The 19,510-nt window shown below is 43.7% G+C and overlaps 1 pseudogene; it reads right to left on the bottom strand.

Moving 5' to 3' along the window:
- Positions 1-10,681: 10,681 nt before the first annotated feature.
- Positions 10,682-17,098, bottom strand: LOC125529487 (putative Histone-lysine N-methyltransferase ATXR5; annotated as a pseudogene).
- Positions 17,099-19,510: the final 2,412 nt, after the last annotated feature.

The raw sequence follows: 19,510 nt of genomic DNA, 5'->3' as shown, positions 1-19,510 counted from the left end.
TCCATCCCTTGCATATTATAGTTCATCACGAAGCTCTTTTAGCTTGGTGGCAGTGATTGAACAACTCTGTTAATGACACTACCATTAGGAAGATTAACTCCCAGTTAATTCAAGTGGTTGTGGTACCCAAACATTCTGAGTATATGTTCACTGACAGAACTATTCTCCTCCATCTTGCAGCTGTGGAACTTATTGGAGACTTTATATCTCTCAACCCGGGCATTTGCTTGAAATATTAACTTTAACTCCTAGAACATCTCATATGCTTCGTGATGTTCAAAACATCATTGAAGTACCGGTTCTAAGCCGTAAAGCATGGCACACTGAACTATCGAGTAGTCATTAGCTTTGCTCTGTCAGGTGTTCATAACATCTGGTGTTGCTCCTGCAGCGGGTTTGTCACCTAGCGGTGCTTCTAGGACATAATTCTTCTGTGCAGCAATGAGGATAATCCTCAAGTTACGGACCCAGTCCGTGTAGTTGCTACCATCATCTTTCAACTTAGCTTTCTCTAGGAACGCATTAAAATTCAATGCAACAACAGCACGAGCCATCTATCTACAACAACATAGACATGCAAAATACTATCAGGTACTAACTTCCTGATAAAGTAAAGTTCAATTAATCAAATTACTTAAGAAATCCCACTTAGATAGACATCTCTCTAATCATCTAAGTGATCACGTGATCCATATCAACTAAACCATGTTCAATCATCACGTGAGATGGAGTAGTTTTCAATGGTGAACATCACTATGTTGATCATATCTAGTATATGATTCACACTCGACCTTTCGGTCTCCAGTGTTCTGAGGCCATATCTGCATATGCTAGGCTCGTCAAGTTTAACCCGAGTATTCTGTGTGTGCAAAACTGGCTTGCACCCGTTGTATGCGAACGTATAGCTTATCACACTCGATCATCACGTGGTGTCTCGGCACGACAAACTATAGCAACGGTGCATACTCAGGGAGAACACTTATACCTTGAAATTTAGTGAGAGATCATCTTATAATGTGATACGTCTCCAACGTATCTATAATTTTTGATTGCTCCATGCTATATTATCTACTGTTTTGGACATTATTGGGCTTTATTATCCACTTTTATATTATTTTTGGGACTAACCTATTAACCGGAGGCCCAGCCCAGAATTGCTGTTTTTTGCCTGTTTTAGGGTTTCGAAGAAAAGGAATATCAAACGGAGTCCAAACGGAATGAAACCTTCGGGAACGTGATTTTCTCAACGAACAAGACCCGGGAGACTTGGACCCTACGTCAAGAAAGAAAAGAGGAGGCCACGAGGTAGGGGCGCGCCTACCCCCCCAGGCACGCCCTCCACCCTCATGGGCCCCCTGTTGCTCCACCAACGTACGACTTCCTCCTATATATACCTACGTACCCCCAAATGATCAGATACGGAGCCAAAAACCTAATTCCACCGCCGCAACTTTCTGTATCCACGAGATCCCATCTTGGGGCCTGTTCCGGAGCTCCGCCGGAGGGGGCATCGATCACGAAGGGCTTCTACGTCAACACCATAGCCCCTCCGATGAAGTGTGAGTAGTTTACCTCAGACCTACGGGTCCATAGTTAGTAGCTAGATGGCTTCTTCTCTCTTTTTGGATCTCAATACAATGTTCTCCCCCTCTCTTGTGGAGAACTATTCGATGCAATCTTCTTTTTGTGGTGTGTTTGTTGAGACCGATGAATTGTGGGTTTATGATCAAGTCTATCTATGAATAATATTTGAATCTTCTCTGAATTCTTTTATGTATGATTGGTTATCTTTGCAAGTCTCTTCGAATTATCAGTTTGGTTTGGCCTACTAGATTGATCTTTCTTGCAATGGGAGAAGTGCTTAGCTTTGGGTTCAATTTTGCGGTGTCCTTTCCTAGTGACAGTAGGGGCAGCAAGGCACGTATTGTATTGTTGCCATCGAGGATAACAAGATGGGGTTTTCTTCATATTGCATGATTCTATCCCTCTACATCATGCCATCTTGCTTAAGGCATTACTATGTTTTTAACTTAATACTCTAGATGCATGCTGGATAGCGGTCGATGAGTGGAGTAATAGTAGTAGATGCAGGCAGGAGTCAGTCTACTTGTCTCGGACGTGATGCCTATATACATGATCATACCTAGATATTCTCATAACTATGCTCAATTCTGTCAATTGCTCAACAGTAATTTGTTCACCCACCGTAGAATACTTATGCTCTCGAGAGAAGCCACTAGTAAAACCTATGGCCCCCGGGTCTATCTTCATCATATTAATCTCCTACTACTTAGTTATTTCCTTTGCTATTTCCTTTGCCATTATTTTACTTTGCGTCTTTATCATAAAAATACTTAAAATCTTATCTTATCATATCTATCAGATCTCACTCTCGTAAGTGGCCTTATAGGGATTGACCACCCCTATTTGCGTTGGTTCCGAGGATTTATTTGTTTTGTGCAGGTACGAGGGACTCGCGCGTAGCCTCCTACTGGATTGATACCTTGGTTCTCAAAAACTGAGGGAAATACTTACACTACTTTGCTGCATCATCCCTTCCTCTTCGGGGAAAACCAACGCAGTGCTCAAGAGGTAGCATAATGCTATCGCCGAACTAAGCAAGATAAGATGCATAAAGGATAAACATCACATGCAATCAATATAAGTGATATGATATGGCCATCATCATCTTGTGCCTTTGATCTCCATCTCCAAAGCACTGTCATGATCACCATCGTCACCAGCTTGACACCTTGATCTCCATCGAAGCATCGTTGTCGTCTTGCCAACTATTGCTTCTACGACTATCACTACCTCTTAGTGATAAAGTAAAGCAATTATACGGCGATTGCATTTCATACAATAAAGCGACAACCATATGGCTCCCGCCAGTTGCCGATAACTGTGTTACAAAACATGATCTTCTCATACAATAAAATTTAGCATCATGTCTTGACCATATCACATCACAACATGCCCTGCAAAAACAAGTTAGACGTCTTCTACTTTGTTGTTGCAAGTTTTACGTGGCTGCTACGGGCTGAGCAAGAACCGTTCTTACCTACACATCAAAAACCACAACACGGTATAGTGATTGCTTTTTGATCTTCAGAAAGAACACTGTTCATTGAATCCGAGTCAACTAAAGATGGAGAAACAGACACCCACTAGCCACCTGTGTGCGAAGCATGTCGGTAGAACTAGTCTCGCGTAAGCGTACGCGTAATCTCGGTCTGGGCCGCTTCATCCAACAATTCCGCTGAATCAAGAATGAACTAGTGACGGCAAGCAATATGTATATACCCACGCCCACAACTCCTTTGTGTTCTACTCATGCATATAACATCTATGCATAAACCTGGCTCGGATGCCACTGTTGGGGAACGCAGTAATTTCAAAAAAATTCCTACGCACACGCAAGATCATGGTGATGCACAACAATGAGAGGGGAGAGTATCGTCTACGTACCCTCATAGACTGTAAGCGGAAGTGTTATGACAACGCGGTTGATGTAGTCATACGTCTTCATGATTGACCGATCTAGTACCGAAGATACGGCACCTCCGCGATCTGCACACGTTCGGCTCGGTCACGTCCCGCGAACTCACGATCCAGTAGAGCTTCTGGGAAGAGCTTCGTCAGCAAGACGGCGTGGTGACAGTGATGATGAAGCTACCTACCCAGGGCTTCGCCTAAGCACCGCTATGATATGACCGAGGTGGATTATGTGGAGGGGGGCACCGCACATGGCTAAAGATCAATGATCAACTTGTGTGTCTGTGGGGTGCCCCCTCCCCCGTATATAAAGGAGTGGAGGAGGGGGAGGGGGCCGACCTCTCTAGGCGCGCCCCAAGGGAGTCCTACTGCCACCGGGAGTAGGACTCCCCCCTTCCCTCTATTGGTTCTAGGAGAGAAGGAAGGAGGAGGAAGAAGGAAGGAAAGGGGGGCGCCTCCACCTTTGCTTCTTTCCCCTCTCTTCCACTAAGGCCCAATAAGGCCCATATACCTCCCGGTACTCCGATATACTCCCGATTTCACCTGGAACCATTTTGATATCCAAGCATAGGCTTCCAGTATATCGATCTTTTATGTCTCGACCATTTCGAGACTCCTCGTCATGTCCGTGATCAAATCCGGGACTCCGAACTACCTTCGGTACATCAAAACACATAAACTCGTAATACCGATCGTCACCGAACGTTAAGCGTGCGGACCCTACGGGTTTGAGAACTATGTAGACATGACCGAGACATGTCTCCGGTCAATAACCAATAGTGGAACCTTGATGCTCATATTGGTTCCTACAAATTCTATGAAGATCTTTATCGGTCAAACCACATAACGATATACGTTGTTCCCTTTGTCATCGGTATGTTACTTGCCCGAGATTCGATCGTCGGTATCTTAATACCTAGTTCAATCTCGTTACCAGCAAGTCTCTTTACTCGTTTCATAATTCTACATCCCGTAACTAAATCATTAGCTACATTGCTTGCAAGGCTTATAGTGATGTACATTATCGAGAGGGCCCAGAGATACCTCTCCGACAATCGGAGTGACAAATCCTAATCTTGATCCATGCCAACTCAACAAACACCATCGGAGACACCTGTAGAGGACCTTTATAATCACCCAGTTATGTTGTGACGTTTGGTAGCACACAAAGTGTTCCTCCGGTGTTCGGGAGTTGCATGATCTCATAGTCATAGGAACATGTATAGTTATGGAGAAAGCAATATCAACAAACTAAACGATCATCATGCTAAGCTAACGGATGAGTCAAGTCAATCACATCATTCTCTAATGATGTGATCCCGTTAATCAAATGACAACTCATCTCTATGGTTAGGAAACATAACCATCATTGATTCAACGAGCTAGTCAAGTAGAGGCAAACTAGTGACACTCTGTTTGTCCATGTATTCACACATGTACTAAGTTTTCGGTTAATACAATTCTAGCATGAATAATAAACATTTTATCATGATATAAGGAAATATAAATAACAACTTTATTATTGCCTCTAGGGCATATTTCCTCCAGAGGCCCACTTAGCCCATTCGTGCAAGGCAAGGGATACTACTAAAGTTTAGACCCACATTGCTAGTTTAGTGGGAGTTGGACCCCTTACACTTACGGGTTACCCAACCACTCCCGCGAGAGAGCAAGCGGAAGCTAGTGCCAACCATTCCTGTGAGAGAGCAAGCGGAAGCCAGTGCCAGGTGAACAATTGTCAACTCAACTCCTCTAACTCTTGGAAGGAGAAGTCTTGTTGTATTGTTTCCTACAACCCAATAATGTCAATATGTTCCTGCCACATATAGTCAATCACCGAGAGGCTAATATCGTGAGATAAACTAGGTAATCGACAATAACCCTCACTAACCCTATTGTCATCTGCACCAAGACAACCATTGGGCAACAATGCACTTTCACCACATTTTGCAGGTACATATGATGTTGCCATAATTTCACTCCAGGAGGAAATCCATGGGTGATTACTATTCGGGAAGTTATCTCTCTGATGGATTGCATTCATATCATGTGCAACACGTTTTCTTGAGTGATTGCCCAAGTTAGAATTCTAGCCATTTTAGCTATCCTCGCACACGATTGGCTCCCCCCACAGGTCTTCAAATCTTCCAAGTGGATGTTTATCTTCGTGTTACTGTTGCAAGGTATAATATGTTGACCCCGCACAGAAATGCAGTAGTAATCACTAAAAATACCCATGGAAGTTAGTTAACCTCACCAGGTATAATAGTGTTCCTGTCATGAATACAAATGACATGAATGGATAGGCGATATTTTTGTAAACATGTTGATTGCATTTATTTTTTCAGTTCATATGTGTTGGTTATGAATTTCCAAACAAAGAAGGCTCTCTACAATTTCAGAAATTAATTTCTATCGCCGCTAAGTTATAGCCACCAGACGGTTTATGACAAGTGATGTCTAGTTGGCGCGCCATGGATTCAAATGCGGCATGGCAGCAGGAGCAAGGCAGAGGGTTTAGGCACACACACACACGTGCGGCGGGAGCTGGCTGTCTGGGGTCGCGACACTGTGTGGGAAGGAGCTGGTGGTGGTTGGGAGGCATGGCAGCATGGCATCGGTGCGAACGTACGGTAGGTGCCTGGCGCATGCCAGAGGGCACCAGAGAGCACGCGAGAAGGGGAAAACAAACTAGGAAGCCACATAAAGGACGAACACGTTGTTAAAACATTGTAGGCGTGTGCGTGCGTGAGTTTGCTGTAATCTGGTTAGGCTAAGAGATATGATCCCATATTCTGTTAGTTTACTTGGAGATCAATCCTAGGCTAACCAACTCTTGTAATCTTTTGGCCTTCGAGCCCTATATCAACATGCACGCATCGCTGCACGTTGCATACGCTTAAGCCTAGCTTTTCTACATGGTATACAGAGCTTGGCTCTTCCATGGCATCTAGATGTCTTCGTCGGCTGCTCCTGCCATGGCCGCGCCCTTCCTCGCTTCCCTCGGCCACACCATCACGGAGAAGTTGAATTGGGAAACTTTCTCGTCTGGAGGGCGCAGGTACTGCTGCATATCCGGGCGGCAGGCACGATGGGTTTCCTCGATGGTTCCGTCCAGGAGCCCGCCCCTGAGATCCGCACGGAGACGGGGGTCTCTGGCATGAAGGAGGTCACTGTTGTCATCAACCCAGCGCACGCCGTGTGGGTTACCCAGGACCAGCAGGTGCTCTCGTTTTTGATCGCATCTCTCTCTTGCGAAGTGCTCCTGCAGGTCAGCAATTGCACGACGGCTACCACCACCTAGAGTGCTCTCCTTCAGAGCTTCTCCCGCAATCCCGCGCCCGCATCATCCAGCTTCGGGATCAGATCGGCCACACCAAGAAGGGCGATCTCTCAGCGATTGCCTACTTCACCAAGATGAAGGGGATCGCCGACGAGCATGCAGCCGCCAGGAGGCCTCTGGATGAATATGATGTCGTCTCCCACATCATCCAGGGCCTCATGCACGAGCCGAAATACAGTGGGTTCGTGTCCACCATCTCCACGCGCACCATCACCGACCAGCCCATCGGCCTAGGCAAGCTATTCTCGCTGTTGAGTCACGCATCGCCGCGTAGACCTCCGCCTACTCTGCCAACCTTGCTGTAAAGTGCGGAGGCCGCAACAACTCCAGCCGTTCTGGGAACGGTGGCTCCCATGGCTACAGCAGCAACAACACTGGAGCCTACTTCTTCGACAACTACTCTGGTGGCGGCAGTTCTGGTGGAACACCTCACCATGGTGGTGACTGCAGTGACCGTGGTGACCACGAGAAGTGTCAAATCTGCAAGCTTGAAGGGCATGGTGTGTGGCGTTGCAAGAAGCGCTATGACCGCAACTACAACAACAATGTGCGTAATCCCACGGGTGGTGGAGGTGGCGGTGGTGCTGGTGGAAACCGATCTGCCAACACCGTGCACTCCTATGGAGTTGATACCAACTAGTATGTTGACTCCGGCGCAACAAACCATGTGACCGGTGAGCTGGAGAAGCTTGCTATCCATGATCTCTACACCGGCCCGGAGCAAATCCACACCGCAAGTGGTCAAGGTATGGACATTGCACATGTTGGTCATTCAGTTCTATCTACTCCTCATGGTTCCTTAGATCTAAAGAACATATTTCATTCCCCTCAAGCCGACAAGAGTTTACTTTCTGCCTATCAACTTATCAAAGATAATCATGCTTTCCTTGAGGTTTACCCTGAAACTTTTTTTGTTAAGGAACGAGCCACTCGGAGGATCATTCTTCAAAACGAGAGTAGGGGTGGTTTGTTTCCTATTTCTTGAATGTCTCTTTGGCAAGAAACCTGACTACACTTTTCCTCGCATCTTTGGATGTGTCGTTTGGCCTAATTTGCGTCCCTACAACAAGCACAAACTTGAATTCCGGTCAAAACAATGTGTTTTCTTATGGTACAACATCCTACACAAAGGATACAAATGCCTAGATATTGCCTTTGGTCGTGTCTATGTTTCTAGGAATGTGGTTTTTGGTGAACATGTTTTCCCATTCGCCAAACTTCATCCCAAAGCTGGTGCACCACTACTCAAAGAGCTCACCCTCTTGCCGTTTCATCTCCTGCCATCACCTCGTTTTGATCAAGGGGGAGTAATAGATGATGCTGACCGCATGTCCATGTCTAACAATAATAACTTTGATCAAAACCCTAATGCAAGCGTGCAGGAAAATGAGGAAGAATTTGGCGAAAATTCGCATGATTTTATGTACACAGAAATGACAGGAGAAGCTATAGAGTTTCCAGACGTAAATCCCGGGAGGATCACTCGGGATCCGTGGCGTCAGATGCGTCAGGTGCTGGAGGGGAACCCCCGGCGGGATCTGCGCTACTCCCTGGTTCCGCAGCAGACCGACTGCGTCATGAGGCGGACCCACAGAAAATGTCTCTTCATTATGGAGAAGTTCTTGGAGCAGAGGACTCCACTAGGTACAAAAGTATTGTAGGAGCATTACATTACTTGACATTAACTAGACCAAATATCTCATACTCAGTAAATAAAGTATGTCAGTTCTTACATGCTCCCACTAGTGTACATTGGACTGTAGTAAAGAGGATACTTAGATATCTTCAAGGTACACAGAGTCATGGACTCAGAACTGGAAAGTAAGATTCGATGCTTGTAAGTGCTTTTTCACATGCAGATTGGGCAGGTTGTCCTGATGATAGAAGATCAACAGGAGGTTTTGATACGTCTCCAACGTATCTATAATTTTTTATTGTTCCATGCTATTATATTATCTGTTTTGAATGTTTAATGGGCTTTAATATACTCTTTTATATTATTTTTGGGACTAACCTATTAACCGAAGACCCAGTACAAATTGGTGTTTTTTGCCTATTTCAGTGTTTCGCAGAAAAGAAATATCAAACGGAATCCAAACGGAACGAAACCTTCGCGAGGATCTTTCTTGGAACAAACGCAATCCATGAGTCTTGAGTGGAAGTTAGAGACGCAACAAGGTGGCCACGAGGTAGGAGGGCGCGCCCAGGGGGGTAGGCGCGCCCCCACCCTCGTGGGCCCGTCATAGCTCCACCGACCTACTTCTTTCGCCTATATATACTCTTATACCCTGAAAACATCCAGGGGAACCACGAAACCACTTTTTCACCGCCGCAACCTTCTGTACCCATGAGATCCCATCTTGGGGCCTTTTTCGGCGATTTGCCAGAGGGGGATTCGATCACAGAGGCCTTCTACATCAACACCATGGCCTCTCCGATGATGTGTGAGTAGTTTACCACAGACCTTCGGGTCCATAGTTATTAGCTAGATGGCTTCTTCTCTCTCTTTGGTTCTCAATACAAAGTTCTCCTCGATGTTCTTGGAGATCTATTCGATGTAATACTGTTTGCGGTGTGTTTGCCGAGATCCGATGAATTGTGGGTTTATGATCAAGATTATCTATGAACAATATTTGATTCTTCTCTGAATTCTTATATGCATGATTTGATATCTTTGCAAGTCTCTTCGAATTATCGGTTTAGTTTAGCATACTAGATTGATCGTTCTTGCAATGAGAGAAGTGCTTAGCTTTGGGTTCAATCTTGCGGTGCTCGATCCCAGTGACAGAAAGGGAACCGACACGTATTGTATTGTTGCCATCGAGGATAAAAAGATGGGGTATATATCATATTGCTTGAGTTTATCCCTCTACATCATGTCATCTTGCCTAATGCATTACAATGTTCTTATGAACTTAATAATCTAGATGCATGCTGGATAGCGGTCGATGTGTAGAGTAATAGTAGTAGATGCAGAATCGTTTCAGTCTACTTGACACGGACGTGATGCCTATGTTCATGATCATGCCTAGATATTCTCATAACTATGCGCTTTTCTATCATTTTCTCGGCAGTAATTTGTTCACCCACCAGAATATATGCTATCTTGAGAGAAACGACTAGTGAAACCTATGCCCCTGGGTTACTTTACATCATATAAGTTTCCGATCTATAATTCTAGTTTACTATTTATTTTGCAATCTTTACTTTTCAATCTATACAACAAAAATACTAATTTTTTTATCTTATTATCTTTATCAGATCTCACTTTTGCAAGTGGCCGTGAAGGGATTGAAAACCCCTTTATCGCGTTGGTTGCAACGTTTTTGATTATTTGTGCAGGTAGTAGGCGATTTGCGTGTAGTCTCCTACTGGATTGATACCTTGGTTCTCAAAAACTAAGGGAAATACTTACGCTACTTTGCTGCATCACCCTTTCCTCTTCAAGGGAAAACCAACACATGCTCAAGAGGTAGCAAGAAGGATTTCTGGCGCCGTTGCCGGGGAGATCTACGCTCAAGTCAAGACATACCAAGTACCCATCACAAACTCTTCTCCCTCGCATTGCATTATTTGCCATTCGCCTCTCGTTTTCCTCTCCCCCACTTCACCTTTGCCGTTTTATTTGCCCTCTTTCCAATTTGCCTTTCTTTCGCCATGGCCAAACCAAAAGGGGCTAAGGGTTTCTCGGGTTTTAATACCTTGGATATTTGACCAAACCTTATATGCAGAATAAAAAGAAACGGAGGAAGTAATAGTTTGGCTGAATTAATTTGGATGGATCATTATGAAATGAAGTTCCGTTGCATTAAATCATGTTTTCTCTCCAGCTAGTACGTACCACTACTGGTGCGGACCAAATTTATACGTTGCAGTAAACGGCCACACGGAATATATCCACGCGATGCAGTCATACCAATTTATACGCTGAATTACCATGTCCTGTACCAACGGAACAGCTGACGGTGGACCGTCCACCCACCGGTATGTTACACGGAGCCGTCTCTGTACGCTACTGTTTGACAGGGCGTATCCGTCTCTCTCTACGATTGCATTCAGTTCCGGCTCGAACGCGTCGTTGTCCCATTGGCACGTATAACCGGAGCAGGCGAGCTCGTCCATACCATCGCCGCTGGATCTATCACATCCATCATCCTCTTTGTTCTCCAAATAATCAAGTTCTCTAGTGTATTTATTAAGGAATGTGTAATCCTTAATATATGCATCAACCTGCATAGTCAAGCTAAAAATATAACCTGTGTTAGTTTAATTCTTCTATACTGAAAATCATAAAAATGTTAGAAGCATAAACAATCCAAGAACATACCCCACGCGGCAATAAAAAACCATAAGACGTACGTAGATGGCATTCTCGTCTTTCCAGCATGCTTCTGCAAAGTTTGTTGGTTTCTTTATCCTCACATGAAAGAACCTAGAAAATCATGTAGTGTATTGTTAGGCACCAAGAAATAAGAACTACAATATGCGAAAATGCCTAGGAACACCTGCGGGCTCACCTCCCTCATATCTCACCATTAAATAAGCATAGTGATCTGTACCACTATATTAGTATGCACGTATTCATGAGTTTATTTTGACGTATGATTTCTTTTAGGAGATGTATAGGGTCTGTATTCTTTCATACTTTTAATGATCTCTGACTTGAAATAAATGCATCTAGATATGGGTGGACATATGACATGCATGCAGATTTGAGGGAACCTGCGTTTTGAATCAGATAAAACATGTAATATTCAGTTTGTACCAAGTTTATAATTGCAATATTATCTTAACTTTGAAAATATTTTTCACAAATATTTTTATCAGTTTTTAAACTACAATACCATTTTCCATCAAGTTATGTGTCTTCTATAAAAATGTAGAATCTTATCCTGCGATAATTAAAACTATGGATTTCATAATTATTAAATTTAGAAATAGAAACGGATAATTCCAATCCAGGAAAATTCAAGGTACAAATTAAATGAGATTAAGTATTTCTATTTTTAGTGAAAACCTGGGAACTTCATGATAGTAATTCTAGACGATTTAACTGTACTAATCTCAAAACTTTTCCTCTAAAAATCTAGTATGTTATTAGTCACATTGCCTGATTTACCAGTGCAGTGTAGCCGCATTTAATCGTTCATCTTCATGCTTCAGCGAAGATGAATTGACGTAATTACATTGCAAGCAGCTGTTTTGCATTCATTTACTGAGCCGCGTCATACTCTGACATACCTGTATTTGCAGAGGAAAGACAACACGTTAACTTTTTTTGCATGCAAACGTGAGTCTCATTAATTAGGACTATTGACTTTGTGTGCACACCACAGGAGAGCATTGTGTATCACCAAAAGAACTAGAAACTCATTAAGCTATCAATGAAGTCATCCCGATGCAGCCACTCACATGTTCGTTTTGGGACTTTACATGCGAATTAACACACTGTGACAACCGACTTGCCAGGTTATTAAATGCGCCATTTACAAGAGCCTAGCTGTTCCTCTCACACCATCATTTCTTACCACACTGCACAAAAGTTGCAACGTACTTGTTCACTGTATATTTCTTCGAAAATTTAATCATCCAAGTGCACTCTTACTGCTTTTGATTAGACGAGATGCTACAGAATGATGCGCTCGCTTCAATGATTTATTCTCAGAGCCACTCCATGTATGCAAGACTAGTGCTAAACATATAAAAGTTCTTAAACAACAAACCTCAGCAATCAATTCTGAACTTGACCGCTCTCTTCGCCATGGTTTTTTCATGGTTGTTTTAACTGAACCCGGATCCATTCGCACATCTGATGTAGGAATCATATCATTTCCAAATAGCACCAGCTATAGTTTGAAGAGATGGCTTTTATCAGCAACTGGGTATGAGCTGCCCCGCCCGTCTCTCGTCTTCTCTGGATATGGGATGTTGGGGAAGATGAACCGTAAGCTCTTGGAGGGGATCCTTACTCCTTCTTGATCTGGAAATGGAGGGAATGCCGCTGGATGTAAAGCATAAATGGCCTAGCTCTAACACGGAACATAGTTAATGCATTGTGCCCCTGTTCTATATTCTAATGCTCGCCATGCACACTTATTAAATGACAATGCACAGGTCAAAACTGTTCACGTGTACGCCTCTGTGAGGTATTCACACATGAGAAACCATTTTGTTAAATGATGCACATATCCCGAGCTAGCATGGGAGCGGGTGTGATTTCAGTGTGCAGCGTCGCTGAGTGCTCCTGATCCGCTTCCCTACAATATGCTATTTTAAGTAGAAATTTGCTAACCTGCATGCCAAGTTCCTCCAGTTTTGCCTCATTGGCAGATTTAGGGTCCATAATAGGCACACAAGTCAGATCATTACTGAACTCCATTTTATTAATATGTCAATGCAATGGCTGCAGAAGCCATCTGTCCATACACAGCCACAACAGGCATATATGGAAACCACATTTGCATAGGCAGAAATAATGGAGCCACTTATCCATTGAAGAAGAGAGACATGGGCACATATGTACTCCAAGATAAAGGGACATGAATTCCTGAAGCCAAAAGTGACCTGCTAGATTTTTTTGTTGAATCCAAAATTTGGGTGTTCGGGAAAATCTTAAAAGTTAGATACTCCTAAAATTTGAGGTTCTGAAAGGTCAAAAAATGACAAAATGTTCAAACCTGAAAGCTGAATTCCAAAAGTAGAAAGATTCAAAAGGAGCATTCAAAGTTTATAAGAGATTAAAATCATGAAATTTTAAAATTCCTAGAGCTAGATGGAGAAGCTTAGGAGCCGGTACTGTGATTTTTTGATGTGCTTATAGAGAAGCACCACAAATGAGAAACACCAGAAATAATAACCTTCCATTTTTACGCCATTCGAATTGCGTTCAATTAGGCTGATCACAGTGGAAAATAACTTAGACTAGTAACATGCATATATTACTTGTCCATGTTACTACCTCCATAATTGGCAGTAACATGTGTGTGGTTTCATGCAAACTTTCATTTATTTAGATGTATACTCATTTTGCCTCGGGATGCATTATGTTATGGTAATATGTTATGTTACCACAAAAATCTCTCCCCTAACAAAATACTTCTCACATAAGAAAATTTGCCTTGGAGTGGGTTATGGTACTAGCTAAGTTACTCCCACTATGACAAGCACCCTCTGCTCAGAAGTCATCAAACTTCCAAAGAAAGAAAGAAATGTGGTTCTGCTTGCTGGCGCATGCAATTAATGCCAACGACGTCGGTCGGAATGCCACTGCGTGCAGATCCGGGAAACCCTTCCCCTCCCAACTTTCCCATTCCCCGTTGCAATCCAGTAGAATCTTATGCTACGCGATAACGGATGATGAAGCTCAATCCGAATAATTGTGCGAGAAGCATCAATGAGCACCGCCGGCCTACACCGATCGACGAGAGGGCCCGGACCAGAAGCACATGTTCCACGCCACCGTCGGCGGCGGTGGCGCCGAGTTCAACGCATCGTTGTCCGGGTCCAGCACACGGAACAAGGCGTAGGACGTCGCACCAGGGCAACATTCGAAGACCTCACCCTAATGGCAACATTAGAGCGCTTCTTTTCCCCTCTGCAACTAACGCCCGGTGCATATGTATGAGACGCTATCTAGATCCTGCTTTCTTCAAGATTTTAGGTGCCCAACCGGTTAGCACTAGATGTATGTACCATCGCTGCTCCTCAGTACCGTTCTGCTCTACTCCAGTGCTGCGTTGGCGAATCAGATAGCAGAGGACCCCCAAGATCCTGACCAATGCTCAACAAGATCACAAGAAGATCGACATGTGTTATTACTACATCTGGAGTCTACACGTAGAAATATAAATGGGTTGTCGAGCGATTTCAATAGACTCCACCGAGGTCAGTACATGCATTTTCGCTTCGGCCGGCGCCCCCCGGGGGGGCTGGGTTCGGCTCGGGTTCACCGGCTGTTATTTTAGCCTAAACCAGCGATAAATGAGGAGTTGGGGCATGACTGGGCCGATTTTTTACCGCCGGCGCTAAAAAAGGCATCCTGGGAGCCTGTTGAGGGGCGAGAGTGAACATACTCTTAATATATGCATCCGCCTGCACAGTGAAGTTGGAAATAAATATGCGTTAGTTTAATTCCTCCATACTGAAAAATGAAGAAACATTAGAAGAAGAATTCCAAAAACATACCCCTCATGGGAATCAAAAACCACCAGAAGTGGAGGGCATTCTCCTCTTTTCAACATGCTTCTGCAAAGTTCGATGGCTTCTTTGTCGTCTTTTGAAAGAACCTTGAAAGTCAACTAGTGTATCGTTAGGCACCAAGAGATCAAAAAATGCATTATACTGTTTAATGTAAAAATTCGCTAACCTGCATACCACCTTCCTTCAGCTTTGCTTGATTGGCAGATATAGGGGCCATACTCGGCACATAAGTCAGCTCATTACTGAACTCCATTTTCGAAGATGTCAATGCAGTGGCTGCAGAAGCCATCTGTTCAAGCCTTCAAACTCTATCTTCAGTGAGCACAAATGGCAGTAGCCTCCTCTTCTTCTTGTGCATATCAAGAGATCGCCTCCTTTGCCTCTTAGCATCTGTGTACAAGTACTCCCTCCGTTCCTAAATATTTGTTTTTTTAGAGATTTCAAATGAACTACCATATATGGATGTATATAGATATATTTTAGAGTATAGATTCACTCATTTTTCTCTGTATGTAGTCACTTGTTGAAATCTCTAGAAATACAAATATTTAGGAATGGAGGGAGTATGAAGTAATGAATAAATACAGTGAGCTATATGCAGGATACTATGACTGGAGATATATGCAGTTGAATGGTTAAGTGGCTGCTGTGTCCCAACAAATAGGATACTACTGTATTGACCGGTCAGTCACGCAAAACAGAACAATTGACAAATCAACATACAAGATACTCCCTCCGTCCAAAAATACTTGTCCAAGAAATGAATAAATTTGCGAAAACGTCATTTAGAACTAAAATACGTCTAGATACATCCAGACCGACAAGCATTTCCGGACGGAGGGAGTATATTGGATTGGAGATATATGCAGTTCAATGGTTAAGTAGCTGTTGTGTTCCCAACAAACTAGGTTCAGTTAATTGGAATATATACAGGAGGCTACTGTATTGACCGGTCAGTCACGCTAAACAGAACAATTCATGAATCGACATACAACAACCCCCTACAAGATATTTTTGATATTTTTTTTCTCCCATTAGAAGTGAACCCTACACGTAATCAGTCCTATTTTAATAAACTACAAATGTGGCGGCTTTTTATGGCACAATGAGTGCAAGTCAGATCACGAACAGGATATACATGCGACGTATCCCTGTAAGTCATCCTGATATACATGTGTACAAATCAATGGAAGTCAATTAATCCGTACACACTTGACCAACCTACTTCAATAACACAATCCTACTACAAGAGTGCTATTAAGATCAAATTAATTTTTTTAACAATGCTTTCCGGCGTATTTCCAGCAGTGATGGTTTTCCCGCCCAATTCTGGCGGCGGTAGCTTTCCCGCGCATTTCCTGCGGTGATATTTCATTACCTAGAAATTCTAATCCACTGTGACACTGACATATGCAGGATAATACAGTGTTAGACTGGTCAGCATAGCAAAACAAAACAATCAACGGACGAATAAAATAATGAATCAACACACAACACCCAAATAGAGTACAACGAACGAATCAGTCATAGTATTTCAGATGAACTATTTGCACCTTATGAATTATTTGCATCATCAGCAGATGGTAATGCAGTATGTGTAACGATTGAGCGACGATTCCTCATCGCAAACTCCCTAGCTTAAGCCATACCATGAACAAAATCCATGCGACTCAAAATTTCAGAGATAAGAAAATTAGCCTGAGAAAGCGTGCACTTTGCCAGCCCGACGGCGCCGCCCTCCGCGCCCTTCTCGATCTGGAAGAAATCCGTGATCTTGCTCTGCTTCAACGGGAAACCTGGCAGAAATTCAATCAATAAGCAGATGAGATGAGATGAAATTCACGACAGACGACCGAGCACGAATACAGGGGGGGAGGGGAGTGGGAATGGTGAGATCGAGCGGCGGGGGAGGGACGCACCGATGATGGAGGTCGGGGCGCAGTCAGGGCAGAGCCAGGAGCCTAGCGGGACAGCGGGAAGGATGGGGCGGAGGCAGAAGGTGTGCCGGCCGCGGTCGCAGCTGTCGTAGAGGAGCAGCTCCTCGTCGCGGTCCCCGGCAGTGAGTTTCCGAGCGATTGCAACATTTATAGTTCATAGACTTAGTGAAGTACACGTTATACTCTTGTTCCTAGTCTTTAGGAGGATCCCCTTAAGGATTGATATCGTCGATGATGAAGTTAACCCTAGCATATGAATCTAGATCATGTTCATTTTTGTGTGATTGGTCAAGTGCTTCCACATCTTTTGATAGTAGAGTGCCACTAGTGCATATGCCATTTTTTCTAGCGGTGACCTCAATGTGTGTCTAAGACATTTTTACCAGCAGTGCCCTCCAGCATCATCGCCTGCATAGAAGCATTAGGATCTTGGATAGTGTGCACTTCCACACTACCAGCGAAGCACCAAAAATAATGGGAAACACCAGAAATCAAAACCTTGCATTTTTACGTCATTGGAACTTAGTTCAATTAGGCTGGTCATAGTGGAAAGTAACTTAGACTAGTAACATGCATATGTTACTAGTTCATGTTACTACCTCCATAACCGTAGTAACATATATGTGGTGTCATGCAAACGTTCATTTATTTAGATGCAGACTCGTTTTGCCTCGGAATGTGTTATGTTACGCTAATAGATTATGTTACCACAGATATCTCTCTCCTCACTAAATACTTCTTACATAAGCAAATTTCCCTTGGAGTGTGTTATATTACTAGCTAAGTTACTCCGATTATTGAAAGCACCATCTCCTAAGAAGTTTGTAAACTTCCAAAGAAAGAAAGAATCATGGTACTGCTGGCTGTCGCGTGCAACTAATGCACACGACTCCTGCTAAAACCCAACTGCATGCAAATCGAGTGAATTACAAAAAACCACCACATTTGGGGCTTCATCTGCGGAAAACAACCAGGTCGTTAATTGTTTGCAAAATGCACTGCGGATTCAGTAAATAGTTTGTAGATAGCACTGAACAAGTGATTTGGCATGGTTGAGGGCGTTTCCGACAGGTGGGGCCCAAATCTGTCGACGTGGCCTAACGTTCGCGTGGACGGAGCCGTTAGCTGTAAACGAGGTGGTCGGCTCGCGACGGACAGATCGACTGACCGCGCCCGACCACACCACATCCGCCGACTCCTCTCCCTCTCGATCTAATCCATGGCGACGGCGAAACCTAGCGGCGTCGACCGCGGCGACAGAGCTGTTGCCGGTGGGGATGCTCCGGGCAGCTGTGAGGGAGATCCAGAGTTCTACGGGAGCTCAAATCCTTTCAACGCGCTGCCTCCTCCCAACTGCCGGCGGCGCCGAAGTCGTTGGAATACACGGCGGCTACTGTGTTCGCCCAGACGGTGAAGGCCAATCCGACAGGCAGCCACCATTTTGCCTCCTCCTTCGGCGGTGTGGAGTAAGTCATCCTCCTCATTCTTTCTATTTTCCCCGATTGGCATTCTAGGGTTAGGGTTCTAGGGTTAGGGTTCCATGGTGCTGTAACAAGTATTGTAGCATTGCTGAGAGTAATTCTACTATGAATGGTCTGTCACATGATTGCTCAAATCCTCTCTGTCACATGATTGTTGGTGTCACATAAATTAATTTTAACATGAGTACTTGTACATGATTGTTGCTGTCATCTCTCAGTTGATTGCTCAAATCCTCTCTGTCAAACTATTATTGTTGTTGTCAAATAAATTAATTTTAACTTTAGTATTGTAATTAACAACAATTATAACTAAAGTGTGAACCTTGTACTTAAGTACTTAACAACAATTTTAACTGAATTTGTAGCTTGGATGATGAAGAATGGGAAGTGAGGTTCCATTTCCTAGACAGAGATAATTTGGAAAGAACAATTTGTTTGTGAGACATAACATTCTGGAATCTCATTGGCCTAATAGAGGTAGAAGGCTATAGTTCAAGGGATTTTATGTATTATGTTAGTGATCCAGGAGTTGGGGTGTCAGGAATGGAAGAATTAACTGATGATGACAAGGTGGAAGAAATATTGGATGACATAGCTAGTAAAGGAAAGAATGTTGTTAACATTACAGTTATGAGAAGTGATGCACCTACACCAGCTGATTTGAACATTGGTCATGTTTATGAAGAGCAGGTTCCTTTGCCTGAAATAGGTGTACCACTTGTTTATGATGTAGACACTTCAGGAGTTCTTTGCCCCCAGTCCAGAAGCCCCAACCACGTCCAGTCCAAGTCATGAAAACACAGGAGAGCTCTCGTTTTTTGAAGCTAAAGGGCCCAAGTGAACCTGAGTTTGCATTGGACTATGGTAATGAGAGGCATGAGTATTTCATGGAGATAAACCAAGAGCAAGAGCACATTGAGCAGATGATGGAGCAGAAGAGAAATGAAGAGATTCGGAAGTTTAGGAGTAATAAGATACAAAGAGAGAAGTACAAGGCAGCAAAAAGAAAACTTCCACAGCTGCTTGCTGAAGAGTTCACTGACAGTGAAAGTGAG

This window comes from Triticum urartu, chromosome 3A (assembly GCF_056163025.1).
Source record: "Triticum urartu cultivar PI428250 chromosome 3A, HENAU_Tu73, whole genome shotgun sequence".
Classification (NCBI taxonomy): Eukaryota; Viridiplantae; Streptophyta; class Magnoliopsida; order Poales; family Poaceae; genus Triticum; species Triticum urartu.
Note: the sequence above shows the minus strand (reverse complement) of the source record. Positions and strands in the feature narration are given on the sequence as shown.